Source organism: Vicia villosa, linkage group LG3 (genome assembly GCF_029867415.1).
Source record: "Vicia villosa cultivar HV-30 ecotype Madison, WI linkage group LG3, Vvil1.0, whole genome shotgun sequence".
NCBI lineage: Eukaryota > Viridiplantae > Streptophyta > Magnoliopsida > Fabales > Fabaceae > Vicia > Vicia villosa.
In genome coordinates, this window is record NC_081182.1 from 172,763,226 (window position 1) to 172,786,432 (window position 23,207).

Below are 23,207 nucleotides of genomic sequence, written 5' to 3' on the forward strand. Positions count from 1 at the left end.
CTAATCTCCTAGGGTATTTGATTTGGATATTGGGGATGCTTATAAGAAGCCCGTGGGTCCTTGTACGAAGCCGAAGAGGAGGCTATCCGAGGGTCCTTGCATTGTAAGCCCAAGAGGAGGCTATGGGAGGGACAATCGAGGGTCCTTGCATTGTAAGCCCAAGAGGAGGCTATGGGAGGGACAATTCGTTTGTACGAAGCCCAAGAGGAGGCATGGTATAGTTGGTTTGAGCTCTTAGAGCGATTTCACCGGGAAACCATACTCTATGTCCTAACCTAAACTAGGGAGATTCTTTGCACGAAGCCCAATAGGAGGCTACGGGGAACCTAGTGTTGTACTAAGTTAAATAAGCATATATATAACACAATCACAAATATGAACAAGTACGAACAAATATGAATAAGTACATGAACAGATATGAACAAGTATGAACAAGCACATATATATGACAAGGTGTGTGTATACAATGGAGTTTATGAAGGAAATATACTGTAAGCATGATCCGTTTGTAAACACGGGGACTCGGGACTTATACTCGGGGAGAGACCCGCTTGAGTTTATTCAAAAGCTATGTAAACAAGTATTTACAAAAGGGCTCGGGACTTATACCTACATGGAGGCCCATGGTATTTTTGGGAAGATTTAAAGAAAACCTTCATTTTTTTTGATTTGTTGTTCGAAGTTAAAAAAAACAAATTGAACGAGATATATACAAAAAGGTGTGTGTACAATGAAATACCTAATTTCATGTACAGGAATGGGACTTATACCTATGTGGAGGCCCCTGTTTTATTTTATAAAACATGGTTGATTGTTTTGTTAAAAACGCGATGTTTCGTCGTTTGAAAAGCTGTTTGAAAGTTTTGTTTTGAAAGAAGTTTTCTGTTTAAAGAAAAACTGTACAAAGAAAAAGGAATGAGACTTATACTCTCTAATATTCGAGAGGCCCATGTTTGAAAATCAATTGATCAATCCAAAAAGATTTAATCAATAGTTTCTTTTGAAAAGAAAACCAAAAAAAGAAAAGGTTTATCGTTTTGAAAAACTGTGATCGTTTGTTTTGAAACGGTTTGAAATTTTGAAAGAAATCAAATTAATTAAGATAAACACAAAGATTATACTTAATTAACACCTAAATGATTAGGGTTTGATCACAAAATATTTACAAATGATTAAGTTTGAAAAATCAAATGAAAAACAATATTTAAAGTATTTAAAAACACTTAAAAATATGTCATTTTAAACTTAATTAAAAATGTATTAAATAAATATTTTTTGTGATTTTTTTTTATATTCATAAAATACATATATAAAATAAGAAGTGTGTAAAAAATGAATAAAAAATGAGTTAATTTGATAGGTTAAAATAATTGATGAAGTTGTGAAGAAAAATAAGAAAAATAGTGTTAAAAAATTAGGTTTTGTCTTCCAAAGGGCTTGAACCCACGCCCTTGTGTTTACCATTCAAAAACATTGCCAACTGGACCACGTGCGTGGTCTGTTTAACATTTGCAACGAATCAATTATATTTTTGAATCAATTTCTAATTTCAGTTTCAAAAATCTGGCGCCAAGAACACAACCCTAACTTGAATTTGAAAATTCTGAAAACTGAATTGTTTGGATAAAGTGAATAGCCTATCTTGCTCGATTTTTCACAAGGAACATGATGGTGATCTTTAATTTCATTTATTTTTGTTCTAAGATGGTTAATTTTCGCATGAACATGAAGAACCCTAATATGACAAATCATTGTGAAATCGTGTATGATCATGATATGATGCAATTGATTGAGGGTTATTATTCAGTGATGGTGCAGAAACAAGATGGTAACTCAATTTTTCATTTATGATGCATGTATGATAGAGTTTGAAGTTCATGAGCACTTACCTTAAAAACGGCACAACTGAGAATCGAATTCTGCAAATGAGGGGTTCCAGATGTTGTTTCTTGATCTGAACACCTTCAGTGGACCTTATGGAACATGTTTGGACGCTTGGAGTGGATTGAAAACCTCTTGATCAGTTTGTGGTACTCGATCTGCAGTAGGGCTTAAGTGAGGATCAAACTTGGTGATTTTGGAGTTACAGGTCAGGGATGATGATTGGGATAGTTCATATATGGTACATGGATGGTGTTTGGATGATTAACTTGGACTGAAATGAGCTAGAACGAAAATTAGCATGATAAGGCTCACTTTGTGCAAGTTTGGAGGTTGAAGAGTGATTCTGAGTTTTGGGTGTTTTTGGGGTATGTGGATGGGTCAAACACATCACATATGATGTTTAGAAGTTGTTAGAACCATCACTTTGGCCATAACTTCAAGGATTTGGAGGTTGAGTTTTCTACCTCTTTGAAAACTATGAAACTTGCAATTCAAGAAAGAAGAGAGAAAACCTATAATTGTGAGGTTTTGGTGTGATTTTGGAAGTGATTTGAACCTCTATTTATAGGCCAAGGATTCTGAACTCAAAGCCTTTGCAAGTTGATCCAAGAATGATGATTTGGCTTAAGAGATAAAATGAAATCTTTCACATTAAATGCAAATGGTTAAAAGTGACTAAACCATGGTTAAATCTCAAGCTTCTTATCCTCTTCCATTCTGATCTTCAAATCAGAAAATATCTTTCAATTATTGCTTCTATGCATCATTACTTGGATTATAGGTCATGTAGTGTAAGAACTTTGTGAAAATGGCTTGAAATTTCATGCATAATGACCTCTAATGACAAAATTCAAAACCACGGCTACACTCCATATTTTTTCATGCTCTTGGATATTTTGGAAAGCTCATATTACACACTTCAAAACCCTAGTTGAAAGTTTCTTCAAGACCTTTAGGGAAATGGGTGAAAAAGATCCATGAACTTTGAAGAAAATGAGATTTTAAGTGAATTTTTCAAAAGATACCAACTTTGAAGCTCCATATCTCTTAAATGGTTGATCTTTTGGAAAATCATTTTATGTGACAAAGTTGTTTATTGGATCAAAATCTACAACTTTCATGTTGGAAGTTTTTTTCAGTTTGTAGGTGAAATTTTGAGTTATTCCCTTCCAAAGTTTGGAAAAAAACCATTGAAAAACACTTAGAAAATTTTTCTAAGTATAAAAGTCAAACTTTGACTTTTTGATTCTTGATTGATTTTCTTGATTTTCTTTGATCAAATGACTTCATATATCATATATTGATGATTCAAAACTTCAAAAGTCATGGTTGACCAAAATTCCCCAAAAGTCAATGGGGATCTTGTACAGTTGACTTTTTCAGACGAATCGCGTTTCTGGAGATTTAAAATGAATCAAGCTATCCTCATCAAATGAGTGGTATGAATGGATCATATTGAGGTATTGGAGGACCTTGAACCATTGTTTATGTTGTGGCACCATGTTCTGATTAAAAAGTCAATGGTTCAGGTGAATTAGGTCAAAAACCCTAATTGTCGACCTGATGAAATTGATGACTGTGGATCTTGAATTAAGATGTAATTTCCATTGGATACTGCCATATGGATTATTTGAAGATGATTGAAACCTTTGATTGACTTCCTGGGGATTTTTAGGGTTTCCCAAATGTGATCCCTGATTTCAGTCCCTGAGAATTCAAAACCCTAATCTGATGATTTGAACTTGCACTGTTGATCAATCCTTGTGTAGGAGATGTTCTGAGCCAATGGATTAAGTCAAAATGATGCACTTGGGGTATTGAGGTCATGTCCCAAGTCATTAGGTCAAATCCTGAGCAAAAGTCAGGAGTATGCTATCTTTAGTCAAAACCCTAATCTGGTTGATTCAAAGTCTCTGAGCTTGTTGAAATGGATTTTTGAGGACCAAATGTTGATTGTTGATGAAGATTGTTCCTTTGAGATGAAGGGAGAACAAAACTCTAATTGATTGTTACTTGTACTGATGAGTGATTTCTTGTTTAAATCCTGCTGAGTCACAAATAACAAACACAAGCTATGTAATTTGTTAGTGATGCAAATGATGTATATGCAATGATATGAGGTGGTATCTTAGGTCAAAAATTGGGGTATGACACTATGACTACAGTATTTTGTCGTTTCTACCTACTAATAAGGCTTCTGCTTCCTCACAGATGGAGTCTGCTAAGCAAACTACGAACAGGAAGAGCATATGCTGGTATATTTACATATTTCATAAATTTAGTGTGTCTTTGAATTTTAATACTCAAGAAATAAATGTTGAACATGTATGTATGTATGTATGTATGTATGTATATACATGAATGCTTGATCACATTGTTGTAGAAACTAGCAATGTCAAGATGCTTTTGAATTGGATTACTCTTGTTTCACTACTCGATCAAATCCTAACTTTTTTAGTCACCTAAATAATTAGAGAACACCATTATTTCATCTCTGTTGGGATTAAATCCTAAAACAGATGGTGAAAGATCGATTGTTGTCATTGCACCGTAAGCTCTTATTCTTTTTTCCCTTTGATATATATTTATGTTTAGGAGCTGAGTTAAATTACAATGGTAGAGTTGTTACTGTTTTTCATTGGCTCTCCAAATATGTGTTCTTCAGCTGGTATAGAAATTAAGTGTTGTGTCTTTTGTCATTACTTTAGTTAAGACAACAGGTATAGGTTAATTAGTTAAACACAACTTAAATTCTAAGAAAAAATATATCCTTGTGTGTTTTTTCTAGGAATATATTCTCCGACAATGGTGCTTCAACACCAGAAAAAGCTTCATTGCAATAAATGCAGGTATGCCTTCTAAATGATTGTGTGTGACGTCTCTAATGAAAGCTTTTGTAAAGTTGACTCGGTGAATCTCAACTATCATAATATTTCCAGGAATATATTGTGTGTGACATCTCTAATGTAAGCTTTTGGAAATGCGAAATTTCCTCAAAAGTCTATCTAAATCGAGATGTTGAATCGAGGGACGAATTCAAGGCATACAACTTATTAACCATTAAGCATTCATCACTTATTCAACTGACAGTTAATCCCAATGCTTATTATTTTCCTTAATTATATATAGTATAACAACATTGATATTGAAATTCAAGCTTTTATGTAGGCATTGGCCATGTATGCTCAAAGGAAAGTAAGTTGTATGACTTTAACAGGTAAATAATAGTAAACAGGTAAATAATAGTTGTTTATGCATATAAGTTATTATGCAGATCTTATGGATATATGTACATTTCCGCTTTGTCCGCTTTGCATTTACTAAGTTATGGAATTTGAAATGTGCAGATAAAGAAGCACTATTATCGGGGTATTTCATGTTTACATCTTTGAAGCATGAGATCAAAAGCAACGATGGTCATTATAAAGTAAAAGTTTCTAAATTTACAATTAAGTTAAAATAAAATAGATGTTCTTCTTATTTTTTTAAAACATTTTTTCTCAATAATCACGATTAGATTGTATTGTTCTCCATAAAGCTTTATTATCTAGTTAGTTCTTTCTCACATACAGGAGAAAAGGGTATAAATTGTCAGATATCATAATTTTAATCAAAATCTATTCTAAATGTTCATAAATTTGTATCACAGATTCAATGGGTCATATATATCACGGGGTAATATAGTTTGTGTTGAATTTGCTCTCAGGAATATATATCACATTTGGCCTTTTATATGAATAACCAAAACTGGACGTATTATTGACTTTTGAAAAGTTGCCTTTAGCCTCGGTCAAGCCGAAGCTAAGCGTTTTACTGACCTTTATAAATTTGACTTTATTGTCAGCCAAGCCGATATTACAGGTTTTTGCTGACTTTCGAAAAGTTGACTTTATCCTCGACGCAGCCGAAGCTACGAGTTTTGTTAACTTTAATAAAATTTGACTTTAGCCTCGGAAAAATTGACACTACCAGTTTTATGGACTTTTGTAAATTTGACTTTAGTCTCGGTAAAACCGACACTAACGATTTTGTTGACTTTTGAAAAATTGACTTTAGCCTCCGATTAGCCGACACTAATGTTTTGGTGGACTTTACTTCTTTAGTGTGGGCTAAAGATTAGTCTCGATATAGACTCGGTTTAACCGACGCTAACTTAAGGCACGGCCTTATAGGCCGACACTAACATGTTAACTTCAAACCGTTTAGCCTGCCCCCGACACCGAAGCTAATTCGACAATAAACAGCTTGTAGTGTCAGTTTTTATCCCTTTGGTTTCGATATACAGCCGACACTAAATACTGTTTTTCTAGTAGTGAGAATTTTTTTGGAAAATTTAAATATCTTTGTTCCATTCAGGAATTATAGTTGAGAATAGTTGATGAACGAGGGATTTTGAACCGACAACTCCAATTTTTAGTACGCTGACACGGAGGTGGACTTGCAAACTTATCACTTCAATGCCAAAGTTCAGGATCGACCCTGTACAAATGTAATAAGTGCTACAACACAGGGCTCCAAACTTTAGGAGGCCCCAAATTTTGAAGGGACCAATATATACCTTCTTAGGCACTCTGGCAAAATTTATTTTTTGCCGCTAGAATTCGGAGATGCATCTCCGAACGCACCAAATTCATAATATTTGGTGTCTTCGTAGATGCATATCTGTAATAACCCTATTTTTCAGATATGCATATCCGAAATAACTCAATATTTGTTAAAAAACTAAAATAAAGTGAATTAATATAATTAATAGTATAATTAATTGTATTAATCAAAAGATATAATTAAATATAGATTATTATAATTAAGATATATTAATAATAATATCAACATATTAAATATTTAAAGAAACACATTATTTTTATATAAAATTAATTAAAGAAAAAACTAATATAAATTAAAAATTAAAATGTTTATAGGAGGATATTTTTTACATATAATTTTATTAATTATGATGTATAATGTTGTAGTCATTTAAAAAATAATTACGTTTGTAGTTTAAAAACATTTATAACAAACAAATTATTACAAAATTAAAATTTTATTTAATCTCCTTACTTCTTATTTATAACAATTTATATTTAAGTTATTCTTTATTGATAATAATTAACTTTAAGAATTTAATTGGAATACACTAACAGTGTAAAGAAGTTTTACACCGTCAGTGAATCATAGCCGTTAATTTGTTGGAAGTGTTTGACTTTTATTTTAATTTTTTAAAAAGTAATATAATTAAGTGGTTGTGATGTATTGATAGTGTAAAAAAATTTATAATGACAGTGCATAGCAATTAAACCCTAACTTTAATTATGTTATAACTATATTATTAATTAACATCTTCTTAAAATAAAATGAAAAGAAATTTTGGATTTTACTTAATTCGGATATGCATATCTGAATTAATCAATATTCCAAATTTTTCAATTTTGTTTTATTTTTCCATATATGTATATCCGAAAAAACCTCTGACATTTTAAATTCAACGTTTAAATATACTTTTTTTTGAAGAATGTGTTTTTGGATATGCATATCCCAAATATCTTAAAACTATAAAAATTATTCATTTGAGATTTTCAGAGGTATTTTTCACTCTATAGGTGCGATGAAAAATTCTCATTTCAAAATTCAAAAAGATTATAACAAAAAGTGTAGATCAAAGAATGTGTACCTTATCTTTCTTTTCTTTCTGTGTGAACTCCTTTATATATATTTGAACTCATTTATATATATTGGATCAAATGAAATAAATTTAAGATAATTGGGTCTTGGCTTTCTGCATTTAGCCGACCATAACCATCATTAAAAATGATGTCTTAGAAATTATATTGCTATTATTCTTCAATTGAATACACTTCTGAGATCATCAAAGTCGTTGACATTGATAGAATTAGCCTTCCCCAAATAAATTGACTATATGAACCTAAAGCATATGACCTACTATGAAGCTTCATTTAGCAATTAATAAAGGACAGCAAACTAAGTTTGCATGTTTCATCGAAGCTTTCATAATCAACGCAGCAAAGCAAGCACATCACTCAAAAGTCATAATCAAGTTGTCCTGTTTAATTTTTTATTTGCAAATAACGATCAAGTATTATAGCATCGGTTTCCTCATGAATAAAATAAGTTGGTATCAGTGTATCACTGTATAACTCAATGTATATATGAACATTTATCTGAAGAAACTATTTACTATAACTACATACTTATATTTCTGCTATTTTCCAATTTACAACATGGCTGAATCATTTGTTTTCGATGTTGCTAATTCACTTCTTGGAAAGCTTGCCTCTTATGCTTATGAAGAAGTTTCCCGAGTCTATGGTGTGCATAAAGATCTACAAGAGATCAAAGATACTTTGTCAATTGTCAACGGTCTGCTACTGGATGCCGAGTATAAGAAAGACCAAAAGCACTGGCTGCGTGAATGGATGAGACAGATTCAAAACATCTGTTCTGATGCTGAAGACGTATTTGATGGATTTGAGTTCGAGCACAAGAGGAAGCAAGTTGCCCATGCTTCTAACAACACTCTAACGAAGGTAGGCCACTTCTTTTCTTCCTCTAATCCACTTGTTTTCCGTCCTATGATGGCACGCCAAATTAAAGAGATTAGGGAAAGATTGGATAAGGTAGCAGCTGATGGGACCAAGTTTGGTCTTGCACAAATTGATATTGGTACTGAACTAGTTTCACAAAGGAGAGACTTGACTTATTCTCATGTCGATACTTCAAGTGTAATTGGGAGGGAGAATGATAGGGAAGAAATTATCAAGCTTTTGATGCAACCACGTCTTCACGGTGATGGTGATAGAAGTTTATGTGTTATTCCAATAGTAGGAATTGGAGGCTTGGGAAAGACCACTCTTGCAAAGTTGGTGTTTAATGATAAGAGGATAGACGAACTTTTTGAGTTGAAGATGTGGGCTTGTATCTCCGACTCGGATGATTTTGACATCAAGAAAATAATTATTAAAATCATCAACGCTGCTTCTGCTTCCATTTCCAGTCCAGCTTCACCTCCAATGATTGTTACTTTTGCTTGTTGGTGCACAAAGAATAAAGATGGTGACAAAGAGAATAATAGAATAACGGCGCAAAAGAGATGAGAGAATAAATGTTGTATTCTACTTGCGTTTTTTTTATAAATGACAGCTACTACAAGGCTATTTATAAGAAAAGAGAATCTTGCCACATAAGCCCTAAAACAGTAAACTTAGTGAACAAGTCTAAGTTACAAACAGTACTACAAAATACTAAAGTACCCTTACTACTAAACAGCTAAGCTAATGGGACCCAGACAGCATCTTCTGGTCAATACTATCTTCTGAGTAACCATCAGAAGATCAGTCCATCTTCTGAATATTGAATTACTCTTCAATACCATCCCTTAATTCATATTCTTCAATCAAAACTGACAACGCCAATTCCATCCCTCAAGAGCAGAAATTGATCCGTCTTGATCGCCTTTGTCAGAACATCTGCCACTTGCTTCTGAGTGCTACAGTGCACTACTTCTAATGTTCCATTCTGGACTTGGCTTCTCAAGAAATGATACTTAGTCTCAATATGCTTGCTTCTTCCGTGTAACACCGGATTCTTGGCAAGATTGATTGCAGACTTGTTATCAATCATCAGCTTCAAAGGCTTCTTCACTCTAATCTTCAGATCTTCTAATAGATTCAGAAGCCACATAGCTTGACATGCAGCTACAGCGCCTGCGATGTACTCAGCTTCACAGGTTGATAGAGCAACAACAGGTTGCTTCTTGGAACTCCAAGAAATAGGGCCTCCCAGAAACATGAACAAATATCCAGAAGTACTCCTTCTATCAACTCTGTCTCCACACCAATCAGAATCAGAATAACTCAATAATTCTGATTCTTCCTTTCTCCCAGAAGGAAACAATATGCCAAACTTCAGAGTTCCCTTGACATATCTCAAGACTCTGACAGCAGCTTGGTAATGGGACCACTTAGGTTTACTCATGAACCTACTAACCAATCCAACTGCATAGCATATATCAGGCCTGGTATTACACAAATACCTTAGAGAACCAACCAGCTGTTTGAATACCGTAGCATCAACATCTTCACCTTCAGAATCAGAGTCCAACTTCTGATTCACTTCTGACGGTGTAACAGCAGCTTTGCAATTCTCCAACTTGAATTTCTTCAGAAGTTCTAACTCATACTTCAACTGATGCAGAATGATACCATCTTCTGAGTACAGAATCTCCATCCCTAGAAAATATGACATTTTCCCAAGGTCTGTAATCTCAAACTCATTCATCAGCACCTTCTTGAACTTCATCAGATCTTCTGGACAACTCCCTGTAAGCAATATGTCATCAACATACAGACACAACAGAATCATATTGCTTCCAGAATGTTGTACATAAACTCCATATTCCATCTCACACTTCTGAAACCCTTGCTTCTTGAAAAATGAATCAATCTTCAAATTCCAAGCTCTGGGTGCTTGCTTCAATCCATACAGAGCTTTGTGTAATTTGTACACCATCCCTTCCTTATTCTTTTTCACAAAGCCAGGGGGTTGTGACACGTATACTTCCTCTTGTAATGGACCGTTCAGAAATGCAGACTTTACATCCAGATGCATCAAGGACCAACCTCTGTTCGCAGCTAACGCAATCACCAGTCTGATTGTTTCATGTCTAGCTACAGGAGCAAACACCTCAAAGTAATCTAGTCCAGGTTTCTGAAGAAAACCTCTAGCCACTAGCCTTGCTTTGTGTTTACCAACTGATCCATCTGGCTTCAGCTTTACTTTGAAAACCCATCTGACGCTGATGGCTTTCTTATTCTTTGGAAGTTCTGTCAGCTTCCAAGTCTTGTTTCTTTCTATAGCCTCAAGTTCTTCTTTCATGGCATTCAGCCAGACCTTCTTCTTGAGCGCTTCTTCTATACTCACTGGTTCAGAATCTACTAACATAGCACACTGAATGACCTCTCCTTCTGAGTCAACTTCTGTGTCTTGCAACATGTCAAAATCTGCAAACCTTCTTGGTATAGTTCTGACTCTTTGTGGTCGCTGAGCTACTTCAGAGTCAGCTACTCCTGAGTCACCACCTCCATGATCATCTCCAGAAGCTTGTCCTCCAGAGCCTATGTCTTCAGAGTTTTCCCTTCCAGAATCATGACTACCACCAGAATCTGGATCATCATCAGAATCTGGATCAGAATCAGATTCTCCTTCTGACTCATCTTCAGAAGATGCTTCATCTTCTGACTCGTCTTCAGAAGATTCATCTTCTGACTCTAACTTTTCTTCAAAAGTTATCTCTACATCAGAAGTTGGTTGAGACTCTTTCCAATCCCAAACTTCTGATTCCTTCACAATGACGTCTCTGCTGACTTCAACTTTGTTAGTCTTTGGACAATAGAGCTTGTATGCACCTGTACTGTGGTACCCCACCAATAACATCACTTTGCTTCTATCATCCAGTTTCTTCCTTCTTGCTTATGGAACGTGTTTGTAACTCACAGAACCAAAAACCTTCAGATGACTAACACTCTGTTTCTCTTTAGTCCACTTCTCTAAAGGAACAATTTCCTTCAGCCTCTTCGTTGGACACCTGTTGAGCACATATGCTGCAGTAGCAACAGCTTCTCCCCATAGATTATGAGGAAGCTTCTTCTCTTTAAGCATACTTCTCGTCATATCAAGCAAAGTACGGTTTCTACGCTCAGCAAGACCATTGTGTTGAGGAGTATAAGGAGCAGTAACTTCATGCTCAATTCCATTATCATCACAGAACTTCTGGAATTCTGTAGAGTTATACTCGCCTCCACCATCCGTTCTGAGAATCTTTATCTTCTGACCACTCTGCTTCTCAGCCTTCACCTTGAACTTCTGGAATTCTGTAAACACCTCATTCTTAAACTTAATGAGAGTTACCCACGTCATTCTTGTGAACTCATCCACAAAAGACACAAAATACCTATTTCCTCCAAGTGAAGGTTCTGGAAATGGTCCACACACATCAGAGTGCACTACTCCCAGAGCATGCTTTGCTCTTGGAGCAACTTCTGATACAAATGGCAATCTGGGTTGTTTGCCTTTCATGCATACCTCACATGACTTCTCAGGCTTCACAATCTTTGGAATGCCATGTACAAGCTTCTTAGAACTTAGATGCCCCAGGCTTCTATAGTTCAAGTGCCCCAACCTCTTGTGCCACAGCTTACTATCACCTTCTGAGCCTTCAGCACTCAGACACTCTATTTCAGTTGTTTCTACATTCACCTTGAATGTTCTGTTGCTTCCCTGTTCAGATTGCATAATCAACTTCTGATTGGAATCATACAACTTCAAGAGGTTATTCTTCATAACAACTGAGAAACCTTTCTCAATGAGCTGACCCACACTCATCAGATTGCTTCTGATTCCAGGAACATACCAAACATCCTTGATCAGAACAGTCTTTCCATTCTTCACTTTGACTTTGACATTTCCCATACCTTCTGCATATAGGTACTTATCATCAGCACATCTGATCTTTGTCCTCCTTTCAGAGTCAAAGTCTATCAGCCATTGTTTGTTTCCAGTCAAGTGATTTGAACACCCAGTGTCCATATACCACCATTCTGACGAACATCTTTTGTCCGACTCTGAAGCCATCAATAGCACAGGTTCATCATCTGATCCTCCTCTGGCTATATTTGCTTCTTCTGATCTCCTTCCTATGTTTGCCAAACAGTCTCTAGCAAAATGGCCAAACTGTTTGCAACAGTAACATTGAACTTTCTTCTTATCCTTTCCCTTCTGATATCTCTTATCATCAGAAGTTGAGGTTTCCTTCTGGAATCTATCACCACGTCTATGCTTCTGGTCTTTCTTGACAAAAGAAGCCTTCAGAGCTTGTTCAACCTCTCTCTCAGAAGTTCTCTCAGTCAGACGCAACTCTTGTGCTTCTAAACTGCTTTGCAACTCTTCTATTCTCATGGTTTCCAGATCTTTAGAATGTTCAATGGATACAACAATATAATCAAATTGAGGAGTAAGTGACCTCAATATCTTCTCTATGATTACTTGTTCAGAAAGAGTTTCTCCACAAGCCTTCATCTCATTAGTGATCACAATCACTCTAGAGATATACTCAGAGACTTTCTCATTGTTCTTCATGTTGAGATTTTCATATTGCTTTCTCAGGGATTGAAGCTTCACCTTCTTCACTGATACGTCACCACCGTAACACCTGACCAGTATATCCCACGCCTCCTTTGACGTCATAGAATCAGCAATCTTCTCAAACACATTCACATCCACACACTGATGGATGAAGAACAACGCCTTTTGGTCTCTCTTCTTCGTCTCTCTCTGCGCTTCTCTTTGTTCTTCCGTTGCATCCGCTGCAACCGGAATATATCCTCCAGTGACAAGATCTAGAACATCTTGAGCACCAAATAATACACGCATTTGAATCATCCATCTATTCCAGTTTTTACCATCAAGAACTGGAAGTTTGGTATTCAAGTTGCTTCCACTCATCTTTAAACTTGTGCAGACAAAAACAGATTTCACTCACACTCACACAGTGTTTCCCAACCCACAAACAATCAAGAAAAAATGTGATTCAACACAACTTTGTTTCCCCGAAACAAAATCAATCACACAGTCACACAAACTCACGTTCACTCGTGTTTCCCTGTGTTTGGAACCGGAGCTCTAGATACCAATTGTTGGTGCACAAAGAATAAAGATGGTGACAAAGAGAATAATAGAATAACGGCGCAAAAGAGATGAGAGAATAAATGTTGTATTCTACTTGCGTTTTTTTTATAAATGACAGCTACTACAAGGCTATTTATAAGAAAAGAGAATCTTGCCACATAAGCCCTAAAACAGTAAACTTAGTGAACAAGTCTAAGTTACAAACAGTACTACAAAATACTAAAGTACCCTTACTACTAAACAGCTAAGCTAATGGGACCCAGACAGCATCTTCTGGTCAATACTATCTTCTGAGTAACCATCAGAAGATCAGTCCATCTTCTGAATATTGAATTACTCTTCAATATTGCTCACCAAGAAAAAATCAACAACTTAGATATTGAGCAGTTACAAAGTCGTCTTAGACATGAACTTTCTGGTAAGAAGTATTTGCTTGTGCTGGATGATATATGGAATGACGATCGTGCAAAATGGATTGAGTTGATAGATTTGATTAAAGTTGGTGCAACAGGAAGCCAAATCATAGTGACAACGCGTAGCAACTCAATTGCTTCAATGACAGGTACTCTTCCCTCTTATGTTTTAAAAGGACTTTCTCAAGATGATTGTTTATCTTTATTTGTCAAATGGGCATTTAAGGAAGGGGAAGTGATTAAATATCCATATCTTGTGGAGATTGGAAAAGAAATTGTCAAAAAATGTGCAGGGATTCCACTTGCTGTCAAAACATTAGGAAGCTCGTTGTTTTCAAAATATGATTTAAATAAGTGGATATTTGTGAGAGATTCTGAGATATGGAACATAGAACAAAAAAGAGATGATATTTTACCTGCATTGAAGTTAAGCTATGATCAAATGCCATCCTATTTGAGACAGTGTTTTGTTTACTTTTCTCTTTATCCAAAAGATTATACCTTCTTTAGGAATGATATAACTAGGCTTTGGGTAGCTCTTAATTTAGTACGATCTCGAAATGGAAGTGAACATCTAATGGATATTGCAAGAGAATATATAGATGAGCTCAATTCTAGATCATTTCTTCAAGATTTCAAAATCGTAGGCTATTTTGGCTCGTTCAAAGTACATGATTTGATCCACGATCTAGCTCGGTATGTTGCGAAAGAGGAGTGTGTAGCAGTGGACTTGCATACTAAGAATATACCTGAATATGTAAGACACTTATCCTTTGTAGAATATAATTCAACAGACAATACTTTGTTTCCCAAGTCAAGAAATTTGAGAACTATATTATTTCCCATCAAAGGAAATGGCCTTGACAAGGGAACTTTGTTGGATGCATGGATATCAAGATTAGGGGTGGCAAAATGGATGGATTGGATGGATATGGATTGGATTATTAATGGATGGATCAAACCAATCCATTAATCCATTACAATCCACTAAAATCTCTTAATAAAAATCCAATCCAATCCATCCATTAAGAAATAAAATTCATCCAATCCATCCATTAACATATTTCAAATGGATGGATATCCATCCATCCAAACAAATAATTATAAAAATTCTTAATTGTTTTTTAAATTTCATAAAAAAATTAAATTTCACAAAAAAAAAATTGTTAATTATTTTTAAAATTTCATAAAAAAATTAAATTTCACAAAAAAAAATAGTTAATTATTTTTTAAATTTCATAAAAAAAATTAAATTTCACAAAAAAAAAATTGTTAATTATTTTTTAAATTTCATTAAAAAATTAAATTTCACAAAAAAATAATATTGTTAATTATTTTTAAAATTTCATAAAAAAATTAAATTTCACAAATAAAAATTAATATACCCATTATTTTTAAATTTCTTTCAAAAATTTAAATTTCACAAAAAATAATTTAAATATTCTTAATTGTAAAAAACCACACTTTCTCTCTCTCTTTATATATATATATATATATATATATATATATATATATATATATATATATATATATATATTAGGGGTGGCTTCTTATCAGTTCAAAGTCTTCATCTATTTAGAATTTTCATATATATGCTTTAAATGTCCTTTTGGGGCACTGATAAACAACAACAAAGACTCAAATGAGTTAACAGTTACAATACAACTTCAGCTTTTTTCAAGATGGAAAAAGTTTCAATGTCTTTGTTTGCCGGTGAAAAAGTTTCAACTTCAGCTTTTTTCAACAGTTGAGAGATTAGAGAAAAAACGTGCGATAAAAATGAAACCAAAATAAAAAACATTTACATAAAAATGAGAAGGTGAAAAAAAAACATATCCAATTCACCGGAAAAAAACTACTAGCTAATGGATTGGATTCAATTCACCGGCAAACAAAGACATTGAAACTTTTTCCATCTTGAAAAAAGCTGAAGTTGTATTGTAACTGTTAACTCATTTGAGTCTCTGTTGTTGTTTATCAGTGCCCCAAAAGGACATTTAAAGCAGACCAAATGGTCAACAATCTCAAAACTCTTGTACTCTCAAAGAGTATATTGTGATTCTTAAGAATCACAAACAATTGAGTTCCAAAAAGTTGTTGTAGCTTCTTATCAGTTCAAAGTCTTCATCTATTTAGAATTTTCATATATATATGTTTTAAGTAAATGGAAAAATCCATTATTCTAAGAAGTAAACTAGACATACACTAGTCTGAAATGACATAATTAATGCTAATAAGTTTAGAAAAAGTGATACAAGATTTCAATTACAAACCTTTCGATTTCAATTACATCAAGTTCTTGAATTACAAAAGAGAATTTCTAAGTGAAACAAGATTCAAATTCAAGATTACATACAGTACTAGACTACTAGCTACATATTCCAAGTTGAAACAAGTTGTATTCGAGTTGCATAAAATCAAAGTCCTTAAGCTACAAGAGAATTCCAACTGATTTGAGTCACTCAATTTCTTCACCTTTCGACCTCTTCTTTGCATGCCATTCTCATCATTGCTCATCTTCAAGTTAAAGAACCTGCCATAAAGTAAAATGATGAAAATAATCCATTAAATTGAAATGAAGAGAGTAATGATGAAATTTATGATTGGAAAAGATGGTGACTTCTAAATAAGAAATGATAGAGTTATAATTATGAAATCATTGGCTCACACTCACACAATACTACCTAAATGGTTGGTATCAGCTTTATTGAGAAATGTGTTTGAGAAGACAAAAGAAAAAGTCCATGTTATTATTATTATTGTTTCTTTGATCAACAAGTTGTTGTTTCTATTGTTAATTTTCATCACATAAAATCCTTTTCTGCAACCATGGGTCCCTCCCTATGCCTCTGATAGAAGGGAAGGGACAAAACTCTTCCATTGATTCCAATCAATTAGATCTAACCTCTTAGATCTAACCTCTATGAGAATTAAAACAAAAACTTGTACTTCTCTCCCACCCACTTTAACTAGTTGATATAATCTCTTGTTGATTAATTTAAAAACAAATATCATAGTTAACAAAAAGGTTAAAACTGATAGAAGGGAAGGGACCGAACTGTCAACTGAATCCTCAATTTGAATTACGGGTTCATTGCCATCGGTAGACATATTTCCTGCTTGCAAGTAAATAACATGGTAAAGGAAGAATTTAATTACCACAAATAGACAAAAGTGTAGGAGATTCCAAAGGTGCATTTAAGTTTATATGACATACTAGAGGGAATATTCTAATTAGAAGTACACAGCATACACTAGTTTTGAAACAATATACAAACAAGGAAACTACATGACTGACATTTACTTATGAGAGCTTCTTTCACACACTTCCCCCTCCACCAATTTTAAATTAATTCTATTTGTCCTTGATAATGAGAAATATTAGTATGATATGTTCCAATCAAAAGCAAAAAAAAAAAAGGGTACGATTTTTAGAATCCTTCCTGCTACCTATCTCAGTAGAGCATTTTAGAGTGTTTGGTTGTGCAACACATTGAGGAATAGTCGAAACAAGCCACAGGTTTGGTCAATATTTGTTAGCTGTGAGATAGAATTATATACATAAGTTAGTTCAGGGTATAATGTAAGAATCTTCATGCTATGCTTCATAAAGTATTTGTGGTGTTAGTGTGAGCAATGACTGTATTGGTACAATGAAATATGGGATGCAGCATTACTTAAATTTGAAATATGTTTTAGTTGAATGACAACTTTACTTTATTTTGAAACACACAAATCTTACACCAACTATACAAATATGTTAATATTTCAATGGTATCGAAATAAGAGAAAGTTAGCAGTTGAACTAGTTATTATCTTCTGATCCTTTGTTCCTCAAACACTGCATGCCACACACTAGGGGTGTGCAAAATATCCGGTTTTGATGTCTAAATCCATAACCAAACCTAAACCATTTTTAAATATCCGGATATAATTGAATGGTTATTAACCGGTTTAGTTATTAATGGTTTGGTTATCCATTCATATAATCCGGATATAATTAAATGGTTATTAACCGGTTAAATTATTTTGGATTCGGTTATAATCCGGTTATTATCCAAATCCAAATATTTTAATTATTAAAATATTAATTTTTTTTTGAAAAAAAAAAATATTTTCGGAAAAAATAATTTTTAAAACTGGATTTTTTTAAAAAACCGGTTATATAATTATAACCAAATTTATAATCGGTTTTATAACCAGTTTTGATTAAAATGTGGTTATGGTTATAAATCCAAACTATTTAAATGGTTTTAAAATGGTTATGGTTTGGTTTTTGAAAATAACCAACCATGCATACCCCTACCACAAACTATCTGATGCAGGGATTTAAAATGTATCTCATGAATTTGATGGACTAAATTGATTAATAATAGTGTTGTAATTGAAAGTAGAGTTGTCCATAGTTGGAGATATAACCTCTTATCCAACCAGGACAGATTACCACTAATGGTGCCGAGACATTGCTAAGGATCAGTGTTCATTTGACCTATTACAACTCAGACCTCTTATCCTACCAGACATCATGTATGTTATATAAAACACAAACTAGAATAATAAAAGGGAAAAAGCATGATGACACAAAATCACAAATAACTATGAAGGCAGACTTGTCAAGCCCATAGAGTGTATCTACCGAGTAACCGAACCGTCAATTTCATTAAAGAATTAACAACACCAATTGTTCTAACATCTAAACAAGACAGAAATTGCAAAGCAAATAAAAGGGAAACACACCAATTTATCATAGGTACACACAAAAATAAAACAAGAGAAGAGCTGTAGACACACCAGCCTGAAGAGAGTCTGGAAGTGCAGAGTTTCTAAATATTATCATTTAAGAGCTATGAAGTTGACTCTCGAGTTCAAACAAGTATTAAATAAGCAGTCTAGCACTTTCTCTGAATCATAACAATCGGTCAACACAAACAAACAATCCTTTACGGGAGATAGATGGTGAAAAGAAAATTTCTAACGAGGAAATGTACTATGAAATATATGTTTCTTAAACTAGCCTCTTTTTCATTTCTAGGATATCTAATTCACACAGGTAATTTGGTCCTGCACATGAAAAACACATTTATCTGTGCTAAGTTGTGCAGCAGCAATCCAACATCATGATAATCCATCAAACAAATGTAACCAAACTAGCAATTCAACATCCAAATGATACCTATTTAACTCTAAAAACAACAAGATCAGATCCTCTCTTCTTGAACATGTCTAAACTAGAATATCATGTATATTGAGTAGGAACCCTGAAGTAGAAAATCTGTATTCCAGCAGCCTAATGGCCAAATACACTAAGCCGTTCCCAAAAACAAAAGTGAAATGTTTAATGGTTACTACATTAGATCACTATCCAGTTCATTTATGCTGTGAAGTGAGTTCGAGACATTATAGGCCACAAAACGGATTCAAATTCTAGTTTCCAATTGGACAAGCGTGGGAGCCAAAATGTAAGTGGAAAGCGCATCAACACTTTATCCAATGCTAAACACTCTGAAGTTCTGCCTCTTCATTCAGTTTCAGAAGAGAAAGATTTAATGGAGTCAAAAGCACGGTTTCATGTATCTGGTGGTGGAGGACATAGATATGTTTATACGGGACAAGCTTCGAGTTCAAACTCAGTACCTTTCTATCTGCATAACCTTATATTGTAGTTATGGTGATCAAATTAGTCGAGTTCAGGTGTAATTTGCAACTACAATCATATAAGTCAAGTATCCCCACATGTCAACAACACAGCTTCTCTCTGCTTCTTAATCTTCCTCTACCCAGAACTCAAACAACAACAACGAAGTAACTCTCTCTCACTCGTCCTCCACTCTCGCTCAGAAAAAAAAAACGGAATCGAAAACGCGATGGCATATTAACAGTAAAGCATCAACGGTATCGGAGCAAGCAATATTTACAACAACAACAATTAGAATAACTTAAAATAGCAACGAAAGAGATTACCGTGTGATTGTAGGTCGAATTCGTCGCGTGCAGTAGTGTTGTTGGAGCAATCGAAGGAAGCTGCAGAGGGCAGAAATTGTGTGGGTTGAGCGTGGAATGCGCGTTGAATCGTGTGAATGATGCGGATCCGATGTTGCTCGATCTGAATCCGAATAGAAGGTTGTGGTGCTGTGTTGTTGAACTGATTGTTGAGTTGAATTGCTAGCTAAATGGTTTCATCGAGAAATTGGAGAATACGAAATTAGGGTTCTTAGATTGAAAAAGGAAGAAGAAATTGGGAAATACGAAATTAGGGTTCTTGAGAGAAGTGAGAACGTGATTGTGAAGTTTGTGGGAAGAAGAAATTTGGATCTGAGATGTTGAGTTGAATTTGATATGTTGAGTTGAATTTTCAATTTTTTTTTTCTTATTGTGTTTTAACAAAAAAAATTAAATATTTAATATATATTTTTATTAAAAAGTTTTATTTAATAAATAATAAAATAATATCCATTGGATTTTTAAAATGAGATGGATGGATTGAATCCATCCATATGATTTGATGGATGGATTGGATAAATCCATTAAATTATTTTTTTGGTTAATGGATGGATTGGATGGATAAATTATAGGATGGATTGGATGGATATTGTGTTAATGGATTTTATTGCCACCCCAAATCAAGATACACATACTTACGATATTTAGATTTGAGATATTCTTCCTTTGAGTCTTTGCCTAATTCCTTTTCTAAACTGAAGCACTTGCGACTTCTCGACCTTTGTTATAATATCAAAATCAGAAGACTTCCTCATTCAATTAGCTAACTCCATCATTTGCAAGTCTTGAAACTCACCGGGTGCGTGGAGCTTGAAACATTGCCTCAATGGTTAGGGGGCATGATTAGCCTTCGGGAATTGTTTATAACAACAAAGCAATCAACTATGCCACTGACATTATTCACAAAATTGAACAATCTTCAAGTTTTGGTTTTCTATAAGTGTGACAATATGAAGTTTCTATTCAGTGATGCACAAGAACTCACTTCTGTTGAAACATTGATTGTTGAATTATGTGGTAGTCTAGAGTCTCTACCGCTTATTATGTTTCCTAAATTACAAACTCTAGTAGTTTCAGAGTGTGAGATGGTAAACTTGTCAACGTACAACGAAAGCCCAACTCAAATATTGATGATCAAGCATTTATATATAGCAAGATTTACGGGACTTCTAACGATTCCTACTTGGATTGAAGGTGTTGTGGATACTTTAGAGACCTTACAAATTTCTGGACTTCCCGATCTTTGGATACTTCCCGAGTGTCTAACAACAATGACACATCTTAAGAGGCTTTGGATTTCTGGCTGCCCTCAACTAGTGAGTCTTCCAAGAGACTTCCATCATCTCACCGCCCTTGAACATTTGTACATATATGATTGTCCTGAATTATGCATAAAATATAAACCTGAGTCTGGTGAGTACTGGCCCATATTGGCTCCCATGGAAAACACTTCAATTGAAATTCTAGAAAGGAAAGGTGGAGGAACGAAGTCGTCTACTCTTAAAGTTAAATACAACTTTTTGTAATGAAGAATTCAAGTAGGTGATTGCATTGGAGAAGATGAATGCCAACAACAAAAGCCTTTAAATTCTCAAAATGTTTACATTTTTATGCTAACCGAAGAATTTGAAAGTCATTATTTATATTTCCAATTCGTAGAGATTTATGTTTGAAATAGCATTTGTGTTGAACTACAATACTTCTTCCATAATGTATGTTGTTAATATTTGCCGATATAAACCATCATTTAACTTAGAACAATTTTATGGGGCTTGGATACATGCCTAATTGTCAATCCATAAATAAATAAATAACTAGATTATTATCGCTCGTGAAAATGTTGATTTAGGAATTTAATTAACATGAAATGGAATGTCTTCAAAATATAAACATCAAAATAATTAGCACAATCACTACTATGTGTATCGGCAACATCTACATCCTCTCCTCTGTCTCTACCACCTCCTATGCGTCTACCACCTCCTCTATCGCATCCTCTGCCTCTACAGTCTACTATCCCACCCTTCCTGGCGCGGTGATGCCTTATAGTAACGCTTTGTTTGAAACCGCTATGAAACATGTGTCCTATAATAACACTTAGATTGAAAGTGCAATCAAAATCAAACTGAAAAACGTATTATAAAGCGCAAAATGTCCACTTCAGTATCACTTAAGTAAAACCGCTATTAAAAATTGGTATTTTAATAGCGTTTTTAAAGTGCTATTAAACAAAATCGTTTACAATAGCGGCGCAATTAATAGCACTTTTAAGCGCTATCATAAACAATAGAAAGCGCTATTATAAAAGTTTTATGGCGTAGTGCTTGTTTACAATCAAATCCTTAGGCACGTTTAAAACCTCATAATTCATAGGACTTAATTCTGCCTAAGTCTGGTAAGTCCCGTAATTTTAAAATAAATTAATATTTTAAGATTATTGTATATTCGCCTTTATAATATAATATGATCAGATATAAATATAAATAGTATTTATATAAGTAAATTCAAGTTATGCTAAAAATATTTTAGAATTTTTATTTTATTAGTAGTTCTTGATAGAAATTTTATAAAAATCTTGACTTCAGTCTCTTTGATATTCGGTAAAATTAGCCGTCTTAATTTAAAAAAAAAAAAAAAACCCTTTTTGGGAAGAAAATTTTAGTGGTAGAATAACAAAATTATTTATGAAATAATTAAAAATAAAAATAGTTTCTGTTTGAAATTAATTTCCAGTCTTTGCAATAAAAGGTAGTTTTACCCGCTTAAAATTTTAAAATAATCTTTGTTCATAAAAAAGTTTTATCGATGAAAACATAAATTATTCAAGAATCGAAGCTCGAGGTTGTAGATAGCAGGCTGATTGGTTCTTTGTGGCAGAAGGAGGAGGTTGGGTGGTCCTTTTCGGGTGCTGCTGGCAGTAAGGGGGGGTTGATCACAATGTGGAAGGCTAATCTTTTTGACGAAATTTTTAGTTTCAAGGGGGACGGCTACCTGGGTATAAAGCTGCGTTGCAAAGACTGTTTTTTCTACGTAATTAATATCTATTCTCCGTGCGATTTGATGCAGAAAAAGGCGCTTTGGAGTGAAATTTTGAAGTTGAGGGTGAGGTATTCGGATGCTGCCTGGGTTTTAGCCGGTGACTTTAACGCTGTTGGTAGTTTATATGAGAGGAAGGTTGCCTCTTCCTGCTGCAGGAAGGCAGAAATGGAAGGA

General features: G+C 34.1%; 1 long non-coding RNA gene and 1 pseudogene across 1 annotated transcript; one reads left to right on the forward strand and one right to left on the reverse strand.

Moving 5' to 3' along the window:
* The first annotated feature begins 7,878 nt into the window (after positions 1-7,878).
* LOC131662589 (putative disease resistance protein RGA3) lies at positions 7,879-22,153 on the forward strand (annotated as a pseudogene).
* On the reverse strand, positions 16,201-20,319 carry LOC131662590 (uncharacterized). The gene is made up of 2 exons (XR_009301705.1): positions 19,956-20,319; positions 16,201-16,527 (listed from the first exon to the last, which is right to left on the reverse strand). It is a non-coding gene; the product is annotated as an uncharacterized LOC131662590 (long non-coding RNA).
* Positions 22,154-23,207: the final 1,054 nt, after the last annotated feature.